The sequence below is a fragment of the Lonchura striata genome, chromosome 3 (assembly GCF_050655825.1).
Source record: "Lonchura striata isolate lonStrDom1 chromosome 3, ASM5065582v1, whole genome shotgun sequence".
Classification (NCBI taxonomy): Eukaryota; Metazoa; Chordata; class Aves; order Passeriformes; family Estrildidae; genus Lonchura; species Lonchura striata.
The window spans coordinates 40,016,351-40,032,001 of record NC_140705.1 but is presented as its reverse complement, the minus strand read 5'-3'; the positions used below and the strand labels follow the sequence as shown (position 1 = coordinate 40,032,001).

Below are 15,651 nucleotides of genomic sequence, written 5' to 3'. Positions count from 1 at the left end.
GTCTGGAGATACACAGAAGAAATAAGAGATTCAGGAAAGCAAATTTTTGTTATAGCCACAGGAATGTCAGAATTAATATTTGCATTAAAAAATTGTGTCAAAAAATTAAGAAACAAAACAACACAGAGCACCCTAACTGCATTTCACAGTGTCACAGTCCGTGCCAGATATGACTATCAGATAATACACTTCTAATCTCAACAAAACTGACAATGATTCCTAAAGATGGCTTTCTGTATTCTGTTTTTATTCTCTCTTGTTGCTAGAAGATGGACTTAGCTGGACTTCATGCCCCTAATTAAGTCTTTTTTTGCTACTCCAAATTCCTTTGGACTATAATCAACTCATTAACACCTATTTTCCTCAAGCTTTTAATATTTATTTTATTTGCAACTCCTAGCCTCCTTATATTGCTCCAGATAGACATGAAGTTTTACAATAATATCTAAATATTATCTTACATTGGAAGGAACATGTGTTCAGAGGAAAATCACATGTTTATATGCCAAGCATTAGGAGAGTCTATGCAAAGCACCATTTACTACAAAGAAATAATATCTGCTGGGACAGGAAGAGGAAGAATAGAGACTGATCAAACTCCATGTCTTAGACAGATTTTGGTACTTAAAGCAGACAAAGAATATAGCCTTGCCTAATGCATTCCTTGTTTTAAAGGGGTTAGTGCCAGCACAATCAATTTAATTTTCAGAAACTTGTACATTTGTTGGCCTAAATCTACAGGAGATTCAGAAGGTTCTGCAAAATTAAATTCTACCTGGTTTACCAAGATGAGTATGTAAAAATAAGCAGAGGCAATGAGATGGCAATTCCAGCAAGAGCAGCAGGCATGAGTGGAGTTACTGTGGAAGAGGAACAGCTGGGGGATCCTTCAGCACCAAGGAGAAGTGGGCTAACTTCCCTCCCTGCCCAACTGCAAAGTGACCACCTGATTCAAAGGCTAATATTCAGTATACAAACCTGTTATATTTCATGGAACGTTCCTTGAACCCCGCTTTCCCTCTGGTGCTGTTCTGTGCCTGACCAGATCCTGGAACACAGGCAGCTCTATTCTGTAGTCCATAAAACCTCAGAGTTAAATGTGTTTTTTGTTAAAGTACTCTCTGAGTGCAATTGCATGGAGGTGTGAATAAGCAGTAACTCTGTTTAAATACCAGTAAAAACAATGTCTGTGGAAACTTGTTGTGTGGTATAACGATTTGATGTGTTGTCATGTGTTAAATGTTCTTATTTGTGCACTACTCTTCTCTTAAACCTCTGTTACACCTTGCAGCCACTGCATGTCACTGTTAAGACAGAGCAATAGAGGAAGATTTCAGAAAGATTTATAAACTTCTAGTGGGGATGGATGCCACCATCAACCAGATAAAAGCTGCCCCCATACGTATGTAGTCATTTATTGTTTAAACCCCAAGCAGCTGAAGTGTACAGAAGAGTTCACAGTCCACTCTGTGCTAAGCAATTTAGATTGTTTAGGGTTTTTCATGCATTTGTTATGTATTTAAGTGTGTGTTAAACCATTAGGTCCCAAGAAAATCATAGTCATTCATGATTCATTGAGTCATTCATATCTGAAAGTTGTGCCCTAGTGCCAGTGTATTTTCTTGGGTTGAGATATGTTCCTCCTACAAAATATATAAAGTATTATCCATGGGCAATTACCCGCTTCTACCCATATTTCAGGGGAAGCACTTTTAGCAATATAAATTATTCATATTATATAAAGCAGCACACAAGTGGTGTACTCTGTCAGAAACTCAGCGTTTTTTGTCATGGGGTTTTTGTTTTTTTATTTAATCTGATGGTAAAATTCTCTTTAAATCCATGTGACAGCAGTTTGCTTTGGTATTCTTAAGTATGTAGATTCCCAACTGGTATAAAGTAAAATATGTATGTCATATAGTATATTAATGTAATTAAAATCTATAGAGCAGATCTGAGAGGAAATTTTAGCCTTGTAGGAATATATCACTCTTTCAAAGGAAAGCAAGGTTAGTTAAATTTCTATAACTAAATCAATTATTGATACTAATATATTTCCTAATGGTAAGATCTGGAAAGGCTTCTTGTCTCCATGTTTTGGTGCACTCCCTCCTGCTGTTGTCTAGCTCCATGCTTAGACCTAGGTCTCTAACATTGCTTTGCTTCTTTCCTCATTGCTCTGGGGAGAAAAGCAGGACCTGATCTGGGAGGGAGGTTGAGTCCTGCCATGAAGAGAGAAACAGGAATCAGGACCTCGCCTCTTTTAGTTCACACCTGCTGCATAAACACAATGACAAGATCAATGTAAGTTGTGGCTTCTCTTTGCACCATGTTGGGCAAATATAGATTAAAAACATTCCCACTGTGAAGTGCTTATGCTCACACCCGAGATAGTAAACAATATGATGATATTTGATTACCCTCAGAAGCTGCATTTATATTTTGCCACCTTCTACTAAAATTTACCTTTTCACAGTCATTTTGATATGAATTGTTTGGAGAAGTGTTCATGGAGCGACGATGGTGATCCATAACAGTACTTTTCTAGGGAAGTTAGGCATCACTCATATAAGCACTGTTCTAACAATCATATTAATTCACTGGCTTTATATGAAAACCTTGATACTGATCTTATAAATAGTTCTTGTTAATGCATTTTGGGTGAAATGCTGCCAGGTTTTAGTGATGCAAATTAAGATGACTGTAAAATTGTTACTTAGCGATTTTGTTAAATGTAAATTCACAGTGTTGGATAGTGTCATTCTGTTTCTTGCCGTATGTTCAAGCTAACAGGCAGAACCATGCTCATTTGTATAATGTTAATATCTTCGTGCTTAACTTTTATAACATTTTGCACAAATTAACTTAAGATCCTAATAATCAGGCCAGCTATTAAAGAATTCTGTGATGTGTTCCAAAATGAAGTGTGTAACGCCTATTGGGTTCACACAATAATTACAGGCTGACTGCCGTCTGCTCTTCTCATCACAGTGACACCTGCTAACAAATATGTTGCTAACTGTGTTTGCAGCATTACAAATAGGTAGGTCCTTATTGGCTGCTATGGGGCGAGGGTGCCTGGCCTGTGTCCTTAGCAGTGGAAGGTGATTTAGTGAGTCTGCTTCGATGATCTGCTTTTCACAGTGTGAGACTGTATTTTTCACCCTAGAGTTCCCAGGTAAGGTGTCACAGTGCAGATACTCCTCTTTTCACCTCTCCCTTTTCCTGCTATAGCATCTTTTTTGTGGCTATGGTGTTTTTCAGTTTATTGGCATTTCTGCTGAAAAAAAATATGAATAATTTGGGAAGCTGGAGGCCAAAATGTTCCTTTTGTGTGTGTCTGTATGCATGAGCGTGTCTCTGTGTGTATGTGAGGAAGAGACAGTAAAAGAAATATATTCTCCTTTTCCATTGCAGTTTTTATGTATATACTATTCAGCTATATGTGGACTGATGTGCAATAAAAATACTGGATGTATCTTTTTCAGAAATAATAGCACTTCCTTTCTGGAAACATGCTAATGACCTAAACTGTGTACTCTTAGATAATGAAAACAATAATTGTAAAAAACTGGTGGAATATATTCATGACATAGAAAAAGTGTGATGCCTCATTTCATACAATGCTCTGGCCTTTATCCTACTGCAAACAGACTAAGATTTGATTTCATGTATGAATTGGTGAAGTGGACTATTCTGAAAAAAAATTGTCCTCTCTTTGTTTTCTATTTATGAGGTCTAGTTTAAATTCAAAATACAAAACCATGACCCAAAAGGTAACACTACCTTCATTAAGCACCAGCTTCATGCTCCTTGCTACACCTTAGAGGGTCACTTATTAAATAACCCCAATGTGCATACTCATTGATTCTTACCTCTTCTACTGGATTAGTAGAAATAACAAACTTTCTCAAAATCAGTCTTTTAGGACTGGTGTAAGGACTGATCCAAAATGTATGACATATGAAAACTAAATTTGCAGAATGAAAATTATGCACATTTATAGATAGGATGGAAATGAAGTGCTTTAGAAAGGGAGGGACTGTGTGATGTCAGGATGAAGACATTCTTAAAAATGATAAGTTGTTTCCAGTGCTTTCACTTTTTTAAACAGCCTTCTAAAAATGGGAAAGCTGAAATGAAAACACAAGCTTAGACAAACTGAATATTAAATAAACTATGAAGGTGTCCAAAATGGGAACCTATGAAACCATGATAAGTATTCTTTCATGAAACTACATTGTCCTTATACTCTTAAGTTTGGTGATTGGGGTACCGAGTGGTCTGAAGAAAGAGGTGAGATCTGACTTCAAATATTTCTGCTCACAAAATCTGATGTAGATGGTTTGTTTTCCTAAACCATAATGGATTGGAAAAAGAGCTGAGGGGTTGATTTATGAACCATTTGAACTCAAAAGTAACTTTCAGTTTAGCTATTCAAGACCTTCAAGATTTGTCTTGCCTATAACTAGAAGCTTGAACTTTTGTCGTGTGAACACTTAAAAGCATAGTTCAAGTTATTTTGATGCAAAAGATGCCCTCCTCCTGACTCCACTCTCAATGAATCTTAAATTTCAGCTAAATTCTGAATGTTAGAGGGAACAGGAAAAAAAAAAAAACGTCTCTATATTCACTTTCACCTACTATGGTCAGTCTGTGTTCCACCAGTTTTTGTTTGCAGCAAAGTTTCTGGAGGATAAATTAAGTCTGTTATTTCAGTCCTGCAGCCTAATGTTTTCAGATGATGGTCTTCTAATAAAGGAGTGTCTGGGTAGTCTGGTGTGTATGGACACTTTGAAAATGATGAAGATTGAACAGAATTGTGATGTCCTTTGGTCAAAGCATTCTCTATTAGTTTCAACTATTTGAGCTCCTTCCATGGTTTCAAAAATTAATTTTTTTCATTTGTGTATTTTATACTTCAAAAAGGTTTAACATTACTGCAGTTGTGAAAAAAAAAATGAAATGCCAAAGAGCACCAATGACTATTTCTCTCTTCTCTTCCAAATAAGGGTTTTACGAAATGATCAGAGATGTGCAGAATCCTCTACATGTTCACTCTTGTGAAAGGTCTTTCACAGAGCAGATGTAAACCAGTCCCAGAGCTTCAGCTTCCTCATCAAACAGGTGTAATGGATCTTCTGAACCTCTGAGCTTTGCACCAATTTCTTCCATCCATTTCCTGATGTTTCCTGATATAATTATGTAGTCTGTCCTACATCTAGCCATGCAAAAGTGAATCTGGAAAACAGAAAGATTTAATTTTAAAAGGCAACAATTTTGAAAGGCGTAAATATCTAAAATACTCCTAAATCTAATCCCACTCAGGACCAGTACGTACTTTCTAAGAGTTAATCATCTTAACATCCATAAGGTAAGGTGGAAATGACAGATGGTGGCATGCTTCACTCTAATTTTAGGATTGCAGATAGCTCGCCTGCTCAGCCTCTCTTCTGGCTTGGACTGGACCAGGAACAGCTATTCCCTCAGTCATCATGTCCAGAAGTTTAAAAGACTTTAATGGAACTTGGTGTTATTAGAGGCTTACTCTCAATACCCAGAGATGCATGAAATCCCTTGGATGTAGAAAAGGCTTGGTACTGATCCTGATATATATGCTATATTTTATTAAGGAGTATTTTTCATCTGTTTGAACTGCATAAGTGAACTTTCTAAGATAGTAAATGACTCTCTTACGGCACCTCACTTTATGAATATTCTAATTTAACCAGACTGATTTGTAACTTTTCTATTTTATTACTGAGCGATTTAAGATCAAGCACATCAAGTGTGAAAATTAAAACCTAACTAAACACTTTGAGATTTAGAAAATTCATGATGGATTTTTAAAACCAAGTGAACAATTGGCTTATTAATCCTATCATTTGTTTTTGATTCGTATACTTTTTCTAAAGGAAAATTCTTAAAGGATTTAAATTTTATAATATTCAAAGGACAGAAATATTCAGGATTTAAGTGATTTAAATTCACACTCAACAGGAGACCGAATAACACAGGAATTGCTGTTGGATTGTGCAGTCTATCACCTCCATGGCACTGGGCCTATCCATCTTTCTAGGTGTGTATATATGTCCACAATAGTAGAATCTGTTAGTCCAAATGAAATACAGAACAGATTGTATTATATAATGACTAATCAGAGGTGTATGGCAGTCATAATTAAGAAAACATACATCAACACTTGCCAACAATTTTCACGAGTTAGAATGTGAGACAGCTCAGCTATTTTGTATCATCATCATATCTGAAGGGACAGAACTGATGTCAGACATCATGGTAGGAAACTGGGAGTAAGTGTTGGCTGGTTAATGCCAACACTTAAACAACTCTGGGGCATGACTTGGTGGTCCAACCCTTGGTGTGCAGATGAAACAGCTCCACTTCCCTCTTCTTCAGGGACATTAATCAGCAAGCTCAGCCAAGGGCTGAATGAACATGGAGGCTGAAAAGTGTGCTCCTCTCTGGAGGTGCCATAAGTAGGTCAGGGTTGAGACATGTTGACAAGATAGCTTATGGAAAATTTCCCTGCCTTCAAGATATATGTAATTTGGATAAATTGAAGAGCTCAGTCCCATATGATGCCAATCCAGCTTCTACAAGTCTGAAATAAATTTTAGAAGACAAAAATACATTGCAATAAGTTACAGTAAAGCGCCAAGTTAATAACATATAAACCATTTACATTTTTAAGCTACTAAATGCAGAGAGTATCTTGAGGACTTTTCCTTTATCTTAATTTTGAAGTACAGTAAATATTACTTTCTTCAGAATATATTATTCTTTCATAATTACAGGTATAGTATTGTCTTTTTGAATAATAGCATGTTTGTTGACAATGGCCCTGTACATGCTAATCAGTTATTTCACTTCAGCTACTATTGCTAAAATTACTTGGGTTTCACTGATCTCTCTTTATGCAATTGATTCTGATAAAATCAAGATAAGGCAACTATTTCTGGATCAGATTTTGAAGGCTTCATATTGTAAGAGTTAATTTAAATAAGAGGAATCTTTTTCTGAAGAGTCTTATAGATGCAATTTATCACTTTAAAAAATCAGATTTACTCAGGTAAATCAGGTTTGGTTTTTTTTCATCAAGAGTTTTGAAAGGTTATTTTACACAGAAAATGAAAAATAATGTCCTCTATTCTATTGAATCATTTAACCGAATGTGTCTCTCAAACATGTTATCCTACTGCTTAGCATCCTGATTTCACAGTCTTGCAATTAAATCATGACCTTTCCCACACGACACAGTTGTTGTCTTTAATAATATCTTTTTCTTAGTCTCGTGGCTAAAATGTCATCTCAAGTCTTATTTTATATTCCTTGTCTGTAATTTGGAAAATAAGAATAGAACCCAGAAAAGCTTATCCATTATCAGTTACATCCTTTAGCTCAGAAGCACCGTGTGTTGGCAAAGAAGAAGCTGACAATTCACCAGATCTTTTCCACCTCTGACTTCCAAAGTATATTAATGTTCAGCCCCTAAAATCGACTGCAATAGAAAGAGTCTCTAATTAATGGCCTAGCTGTGAGTCAGATACTTTGCACTGCAAAAAATGCTCCAGCCCATCATATCCTTTTCTGATCTGGGATTTTGTATACTTAACGCTTTAGGAAAATATTTATCTGACCCAGCTTTTTTTTCCCCTAACCATGCATGAAGACCAAATTGCAGGGAGGGATATCCTAATAATCATTGCCATATAGTCACAGCAGTCTTTCTCCTTCCTTAGTCCTCTGGGGAAATTACTGTATTCCTTTTGGGAGCTTATGTTTTTTCTGGTACTGAATCTGTGATATTGATTAGGACTTGATGGGATGGGCAAAAGAAGATACTTTTAGGGAACCATGGTTCCCTTTTAACTGTGCCTTGCTGGCTAAACTTGAAATGGTATAAATAGCAACACTAAATACTTGGTCTTATAAAAACTTTCCCCTGATTAAAACATTACTCAGACACTTTCATCCTTTTCATGCTCATTTAAATATTATATTGTCCTCCAAATTATTTGCTGTCCTTAAGATATCAAGATGCTTAGTTTAGCTGGAAAAATATATAGAATTCTTATGACCACTCAAATCACTTATTCCTTTGATGAGAAGGAAATTTCCTGAAATTAGACTCTCTCAAAAAGGTCTCTATTACCATGACATATAGTTTTAGATAAAGATAGTTGTTAATCTTGTTGCACTTGGTTTAGAAGACATAGAACCTGGTTGTATGCTAAAAGCATGCAAGGTACCAAGAGGTAAAAAGTTTATATTAAACATATGCAGAGATTTTGGAAGCAGACAGACCTTACACCCAGATTTGCTCTTAATTAAGCTTCTGTTGGAGTGAGTCCAGAGGAGGGCCCAAAAATAACAGGGGGATGGAACGTCTTTCCTGTGAGGAAAGGCTGAGGGAGTTGGGATTTTTCCGCCTGTAGAAGGGAAGGCTCCAGGAGGACAATATTGCAGCCATTCAGTACTTAAAGGTGGCTTATAAGAAAGATGAACTTTTTACCAGAACCTGTTGTGGTAGGACAAGGGATAATGTCTTTAAATTAAAAGAAGGTTGATTTAGGTTAGATATGAGGAAGAAAGTTTTTACACAGTGGTAAACCACTGGAGCAGGATACCCAGAAAAAAGATAGATACCCCTGAAGGGTGTCTATCTGAATATACTGAAGGTCAGGCTGAAAAATCTCTGAGCAACCTGATCTAGTTGAATAAAGCCCTGCTAATTGTAGGGGGTTGGATTAGATAACCTTAAACCAAACTCCCCAGTGGACTTGGTCAAGTTCAATTATTTCTTGCACAAAGCAAAGTCTTAATATTGCCAATGACATACTCTTGAGGGATCCAGCCATTTTTGAGCCACAATGATGTATTTTAAATATATTCTAAACTCAGTCTTTTACACAATAAATACTGCAAGATATTGAGCACTAAGCTAGTAATAAATAAATTAAGATTAGAAGAAAACTAATGGGGCAAAAGTAAGCAGTTAAATTAACGACTCAGCACACAAGACCACCAACAGTTAATGCAAACAAAATGCAGACCTGAACTCTGTACAAGTTAGAATACAAACTTTGCAAATTTTGAGCTTCCTGTGTGTCCATTTTGTAGAAAAATAAAAAGGACCTACAAAATCAGTAAAACAGAACACAGAAGCTATATTGGAGAAGGTTATCAGGTGTGCTGGTAGCATCGCTTTGTGGCATGAATATGGAGAGTCATGCTTGTAATGCTATTGGCTTCATGATCTCATGACATGCTTTTGTGTGTACCTCACGAACACATGCCCTTTTCATTTAAGCCAGATGCATGTACCTTCTCTGTATGTTGCAACAGAGGATATAAAAAGGCAAAGTAGCCTCAGTCTTCTGGTGGTGTTGTCTATACAAGCTTGAGTTAAAGGACTCTAAACCAGTCGGGGCAGGAAGGCAACAAGGCATCTATCTACCCCAAAGCATTTCAGGGAACTTTAAATATCACAAGACAGCCTGTTCCTCCAGCAGTGGGCCACCTTGATCCCTCGGTATGCAGCTACCTCACAAGAAGGCAGGCAATAAAATGTTTGTCTAATTAACAGATCCAGGAGACCTCACGCAGAAGTTCTTATCTGAAGCAATGCCTGGTGAGCACATGAACTGAACTCTAAGTAGATGCCCTGCACAGGACTGACCTAAAGATTCCCCTAAAACAAGCTAAAGATGTTGCCTGAGCCTCAGTAAAGTGAGCCTTAATTGAGAGGGGAGGGACAGTTTTTTCAATGCATGTGAGACCCTCATACAAGTTGAAACCCCTCTGAGAGCCTCTGGGAAGAAAAAAAAATCCCCCTGGATTTATTACCAAAAGCTACAAAAAGCCTGAGAGATTTTCAAAATGGCTTTGTTCTAGAAAGATGAAAGGACATAGCTCTAAGAACATCAAGTGTATGAAGTTTAGTCTCTGTGGGAGAGTCATGAAGCTTGGAAAAATACTGGTAAATGTATAAACTTATTTGAATAAAAACCTGAAACAATTAAAAAAAAAAAAAGTTCTGGACCATAGGGAATAAGTTGATGAGGGACCTAGCAAAGTCTGCATTTTGCACATTCTGCAAGATAAAGTGATAACTATACCACAAGTGTGGCTGTTTTGAGAGGTGATGAACTGATAATTTCAGAAAGAGGAAAAACTCCACAGTATTAAATTCCAGATAGTACAGATAAAAAGATGTGAATTTTTAAAAAGGAATCTGAATATGGTAAAATGAGAAAGATCTTAAGCTACAGAAATTTGTGTGGACAGCAGAGAAAATAGTCTAGTAGAGCTGACACAAATCCTAGCATGTGACATATAATTTACTGAGAAACATTTCTCAATTCTTTAATCTTGTTTACTCCTCCCTTTTATATTTGAACATGTGATCTATGTATGTTTTGTCATATAACTTACCAATATTTTATGGAATTAAGATGGTGTGAGGAATGAGGATAAAAGAAAATTTAGTTCCATTCTTACCTATGCAGACTAGCTTTGAAAAAGTTACTGTCTATGCTTTATTATTATTATTTATTATTTTTACTTGAACTGATTGAGATATTTCAGAGGTTGTACCTAGTTATTTGACAGAAACAAATTTAAAATGGAGAACAAAAGCTCAGAAGATTGAATTCACCTCTGAATAGATGGGGAAAAAAAGGCACTTCCTTTATATGCAAATCTTGTAGACATCTTCTTGTCCTGGATCAAAGCTTGGTGTACACTTCACAAATAGCAGGCTCTTAGTGAACTTGACTCTATGACATCATATTTTGAGATGGGGGTGTGAGAATAGGGCCAAATTGATATCTGTAACTTCATTGTTTTTTGAGAGAATCGCTGCTAGGAAAAAATCACAAAGTGTGAATTCTCCTTCCTATGTATTTACAAACTCTGTATTTCCAAGGTTCTGTATTTAGCCCATGAAGAAGGAATAGCAATATGGACAGTTTCAGTACACTAAGTGTGCCATCAGTTTTGGCTAGGTGATTGGCTTATCCAGTTCATTTAACAGAATCCAGTCTAGTTCTGTCTGAGCACACATTCAAGGTAGCACCACAGCAACTTTCACGGTAGATGGAAGCAGAGCAGAAAGCAGTTATGAACCAGTAGCAAGCCATCACTGAGAAGTGACTTCAGCATTAGAGACACCTCCTTTGACATTTCCATCAGAAATCAACTTTAGATATCATGCTTTCTGACATCTGCTTAGCCAATGACTCATGAACTGAACCGCTCCTGTAAGGAACTCCTGACGGCAAGAAAGCCATTCAGCCTCTCGCTATTCACAGCCAGGGCTGACACACAGGCAAAGCAGATTTTAAAGTCTGGAGCTCAAGTGTCAGCCCTGGGACCTGTGTCTCAGCACTCATTTGAGACTCGAAGGTTGATTTGTTTATTCCCTTGAAGGGTTATTGCATTTTTTCTTTCCTTTTGTCAGCAGGCTTCAGAATTACTTGTAACGGCAACAAAAACTGTGTGGAACAGAGCTGTTCCAGGGTGGATAGGGCTGATGAAATTTTTTGAGCTCCTGTGACTAAAGCCTGAATACCTACTGAGGAATCCTGTCACAAAAGTGCTAAAAGTCTAAATCTCTGTAACTTGTCTTTCTACAGAAGCAAGTCTTAAGTGCTTGTGTCTGCCAATCTCTGTAAATGTATCTATCTGACCAGACAAGTTTTATAGAAGATTTTCAGCTGTCTGGCAGTTTTAATACTCATAAGATTCCTAAAAAGTTCACAAAAATAGACTGCTGGGAGAGGGGAGACCTTCTTGTGTCAACCTGAGGGAAAAATTTCAGATGCAGTGAAATCCTTGTCAAATGAGAGATCTTGCCTGGGAGGAGAAGCACTGTGATGCCTCAGTGGCATGGAGAGTATCAGTCACAGCTGTTCCACAGAGAGGCACTGGAAGATCTGACCATAGCATGCCAATCCATGAGAAGCCAAGCTTCACCAATCTAATTTTCCTGGACCTCCTAATGCCCAGTAAGGCAGCAGCAGGGTGCTGACTTTCAGAATTCCTTGCCCCATTGCAGAAGCAGAGAGGAGAATATCTTCAGGGATGATGTGACAGCTGCAAAACATGCAGAGAAAAGGCCCAGGAGCAGATCTGACACAACTACCTTGATCAATGTTTGCTTAGAAACGAAGATTTATATTCCTTGTTTATATCAAGAACCTGAAGTGAAATACTGACCGCTTTGAAGTTAGTGACAGATCTCCCATAACCAGGATTTCATCACAGTTCCTTTCTGTAGACTCCTCTGTGATTTGTTGTACATTAAGAGCAAGTGGAAGTTAAAATGCTCTGAATCAGGAAAAATATTTTACAGAGCTAGGTAATTTGAAAAACATCTTTCATCTGTTAAGGTTTGAGCTTCTCCCAGTAATAACAAGAACTTGATCAAGCATGAACACTGCCTAGCTATCTATAGATTTGTATGACACAACCTTAGAAATGTCATTGGCACACTTCACAGTATAATCAATACATTCTTTTTAACCTTTACGCAAGAAGGTTGGGATACAGACTAAGATTGATAAAAAGACTCTCCTGCAGTGTGAAAGGTACAAAACTAGAGAAAGAGCAAAACTGGGAGATTTTGTCAGCATAACATAGAAACTGAAATGTGCTGTGTTGATTCCCAGGGGATGCAGGTTTGAGCATGAGCTTCCAAACTGCATAATTCAGATGCCTTATCTCCCTGGTCCCAAATTTCTTCCCCTTCTTGGGGGCATCAGTGTCTTGCCATTGTCTACATTGTCACACTTTTTGTGATTTCCATCAGCATTCTGAAGAGCTGAAGAGCTTCCTTATTGTTCTTAGCAGTTTTAATGTCGGGGAGAGGACTGCTGCTCCTGTCCCTCCCTCCAGCATAATGGGAAATGTTGCCTGTGATGGTGCATCTGGCACTAGAAGTTCTGCCGTAGCTCCTGTACCAAGGTGAATGAAAGAAGCACCTCAGAGTTTCTGGAGCTTTTACCCAGCAAATTTCCAAGGGCTTCCCAGCAGCTGACCAACAGGAAAAAGAAACATTATCATCTCCACAACATGGTGTTTTTTATGAATCTGAGAACAGCTGAAGTGCTTAGCAAGTGTTTTTCTTCTCCTGCTGTCTTATTAGAGGGCAGGGATTTCTTGACTGTTGACCCTGTCCCCCATCAAAAAAAAAAAAAAAATCTGCTGTGCAAAAGGAAATGTGCAAGTGACTGTGATGGGACCTTGTAATGACATTACAGGACTGTGTCTTGAATATTGGCATTGAATACATACAGCACATACTGAGTGAGCCCAAAATGGAGCCTGATCCTATCCAGTGGTAAAGACAGAGTCTCATCCCTATTAATGCTTTTAAGTACTTCTCAGCTTATTTGTTATGTCACTAGAAACAGATTTCAGTGCAACTTATTCTGCAGTTTCACTCTCTGATAATGTTCACTACCATATAATATTTTTCTTTTTATTGATGTTTTCTTTATCTCTAGTTCCCATATCATATGTCCCAAGAGGAAATATAAAGATTTGAAAATAGAAACTTAGCAAGATAAAGACTGTCCTTTTTATTTTTTTTTTCTTCACTGAGGACTGAAGCAGAAAGATTGTTGTCTGACCCCAAAATTACTCCTTTTCAGAAGCAATCCAGATTTGGCTACAGTATATATTTTATTATCTTAAGCTGTATTGTGCAATTAACAGAAGACCATCACCTCTTGTAAATATACATGCATTGCAGTGATAAAATTGTTTTGTGTACAAGTTGATCTCCATAATGCAAATGATAATTATTTCTAAAGAATCTTCTTGTAAAGCAAAGAGTCGTTTTGAGGAACAAGGGTAGTACTAACATGAACAAATTGTAGCAATTGAAAACTTTCCTTTTGCCTGCTGACCAGCGTCTAAAAGAAACAGGTGGCAACAAAAACTGAACCAGACCTTGTTTTCCTGTTTGTGATTTGTTGTAGTATTCAGCATTATTAAACTTTTTTGTTTAAAATGAGTGTACAGTGTTGTCATGTTGAAAAGAAAACATATAGTTTGAGCACTCTGCCTTTTGCATAAGCTAGTTTTCTGTGTGCTCTGTATGCCAATGAAATTAGTTTTTTATTTATTATTTTCTCTCTACAGGTCCCATTATATTCCAGTTTGTAAGCGAAGGAAGGACAAGAGGCAAGAGGAGCTGTCTGCAAATCAGAACTTCATGAAAAAATATTTTAAATTGTGAATGAATCAGTAGCAACTCACTTACTAATGTGTCATGGAGTACCAGAGGCATGCTAGGCAACTGAGAGAGAAACAATGGAAACTATACAATAATTTTTGTTGTTCACAAAAGCAAAATGAATAACTCATTAAGATTTCAGATTACACTTGGAGAGAACAAAAAAAATGAAGTATTTTAACTTCAGGTCAGTGCCTACAGAAATGGATAAATTAAACAAGAAATGGATTTGCACTGACATCTGCAGATAATTTCCTTTTTAAAAGTTCTTAAGAGATCTGCATGTTCCTATATTGAAATATTATTTACAAATTGATTTATGAAAGACACACATTGAGTACATTGTGATAGGTGAGTGTTTTGTTATAAATACTTCTAATATATTATAAGGTAACCAAACCTCCTAGAGTACATGTGTGTGTGCTTGCATATGTGCAGAAAAATATATGTATATGCATACATATATATATTTATATCATGTAAAGGGACAATTCATCTTGCATGTGAAATTCTATGTTTTAAAAAAGCATTTTTTGTCTGTAAGCTAAAGTACCAAAACCAAAATTGTCAATCTCTTCAACCCCTCCAAAGTAAGCATTTAAAAGTCTATATAAGTTTTAGGTAGTCAAAGTGTTTTGAGACACAAATATCTTAATAAAATTTGCTGTATAAAGTATAAAGCATTCTGATTAGCCATGAGAAGAAACGAAAGTAGAGTCAAAAGTCTTTGATAAATATTGAAGCAAATGTTTTGTTAATCTTGGAAAGAAACAAATGTATTTGACTACAAATCCTGCATTTAAAGTAGGTAATGATATATAAAGCTGTTTCTTTTTATATACTCCTGATATAAATGCCTGTAGATGCCTATATGTATGAATATGTATATATGTACCTAATGCAGCTTGGAATGTGAGACAGCTGAATATAGGAAGGATGCAGAGTCATGTATATTTTCATCCTATTTTCATCTTATAAAATTTGCTGTTTCTTTTTCCATTGCACAGGGTTTTGCACATCAGGTAAAATTTTAGAAGAAATTAATGGAAGAGCTGCTGCTAGTGACTAAAATCAAATCAGTATTTCACCTCCACATGACATGGTTTGCTTCCTTCCAGCTAGCATTAAATAGCAAGCAACAAATAAAGACACATTGCAGTGGAATCAACAACAATTGTTTCTTCAGTCTATGCACTTGACAAATACCCTAAAAGAAGATGTATAAGGATTCTCTTATACTAAATTTAGTATAGGAAATCTTTAATAACTGGAACTGACTATAATTTCCTCCTTTAGACTGCTCTGTTTCGATGTTTCATAAATCCTTCTATTGATTAACTTTACACGGAATGTTGTACAGCCCTAAACACAAGAAATTAAACTGAATG

The 15,651-nt window shown here is 36.6% G+C and overlaps 1 long non-coding RNA gene across 2 annotated transcripts in view; it reads left to right on the top strand.

Annotated features, from left to right (window-relative positions):
• The window catches only part of LOC116183425 (uncharacterized), an 85,601-nt gene extending 70,172 nt beyond the window's left edge, over window positions 1–15,429 (top strand). For both annotated transcript variants that reach the window (XR_014953695.1, XR_014953696.1), the window contains exons 2-3: window positions 14,170–14,614; window positions 15,271–15,429. This is a non-coding gene — a long non-coding RNA (uncharacterized LOC116183425). The remainder of the gene's footprint in view (window positions 1–14,169; window positions 14,615–15,270) is intronic.
• Window positions 15,430–15,651: the final 222 nt, after the last annotated feature.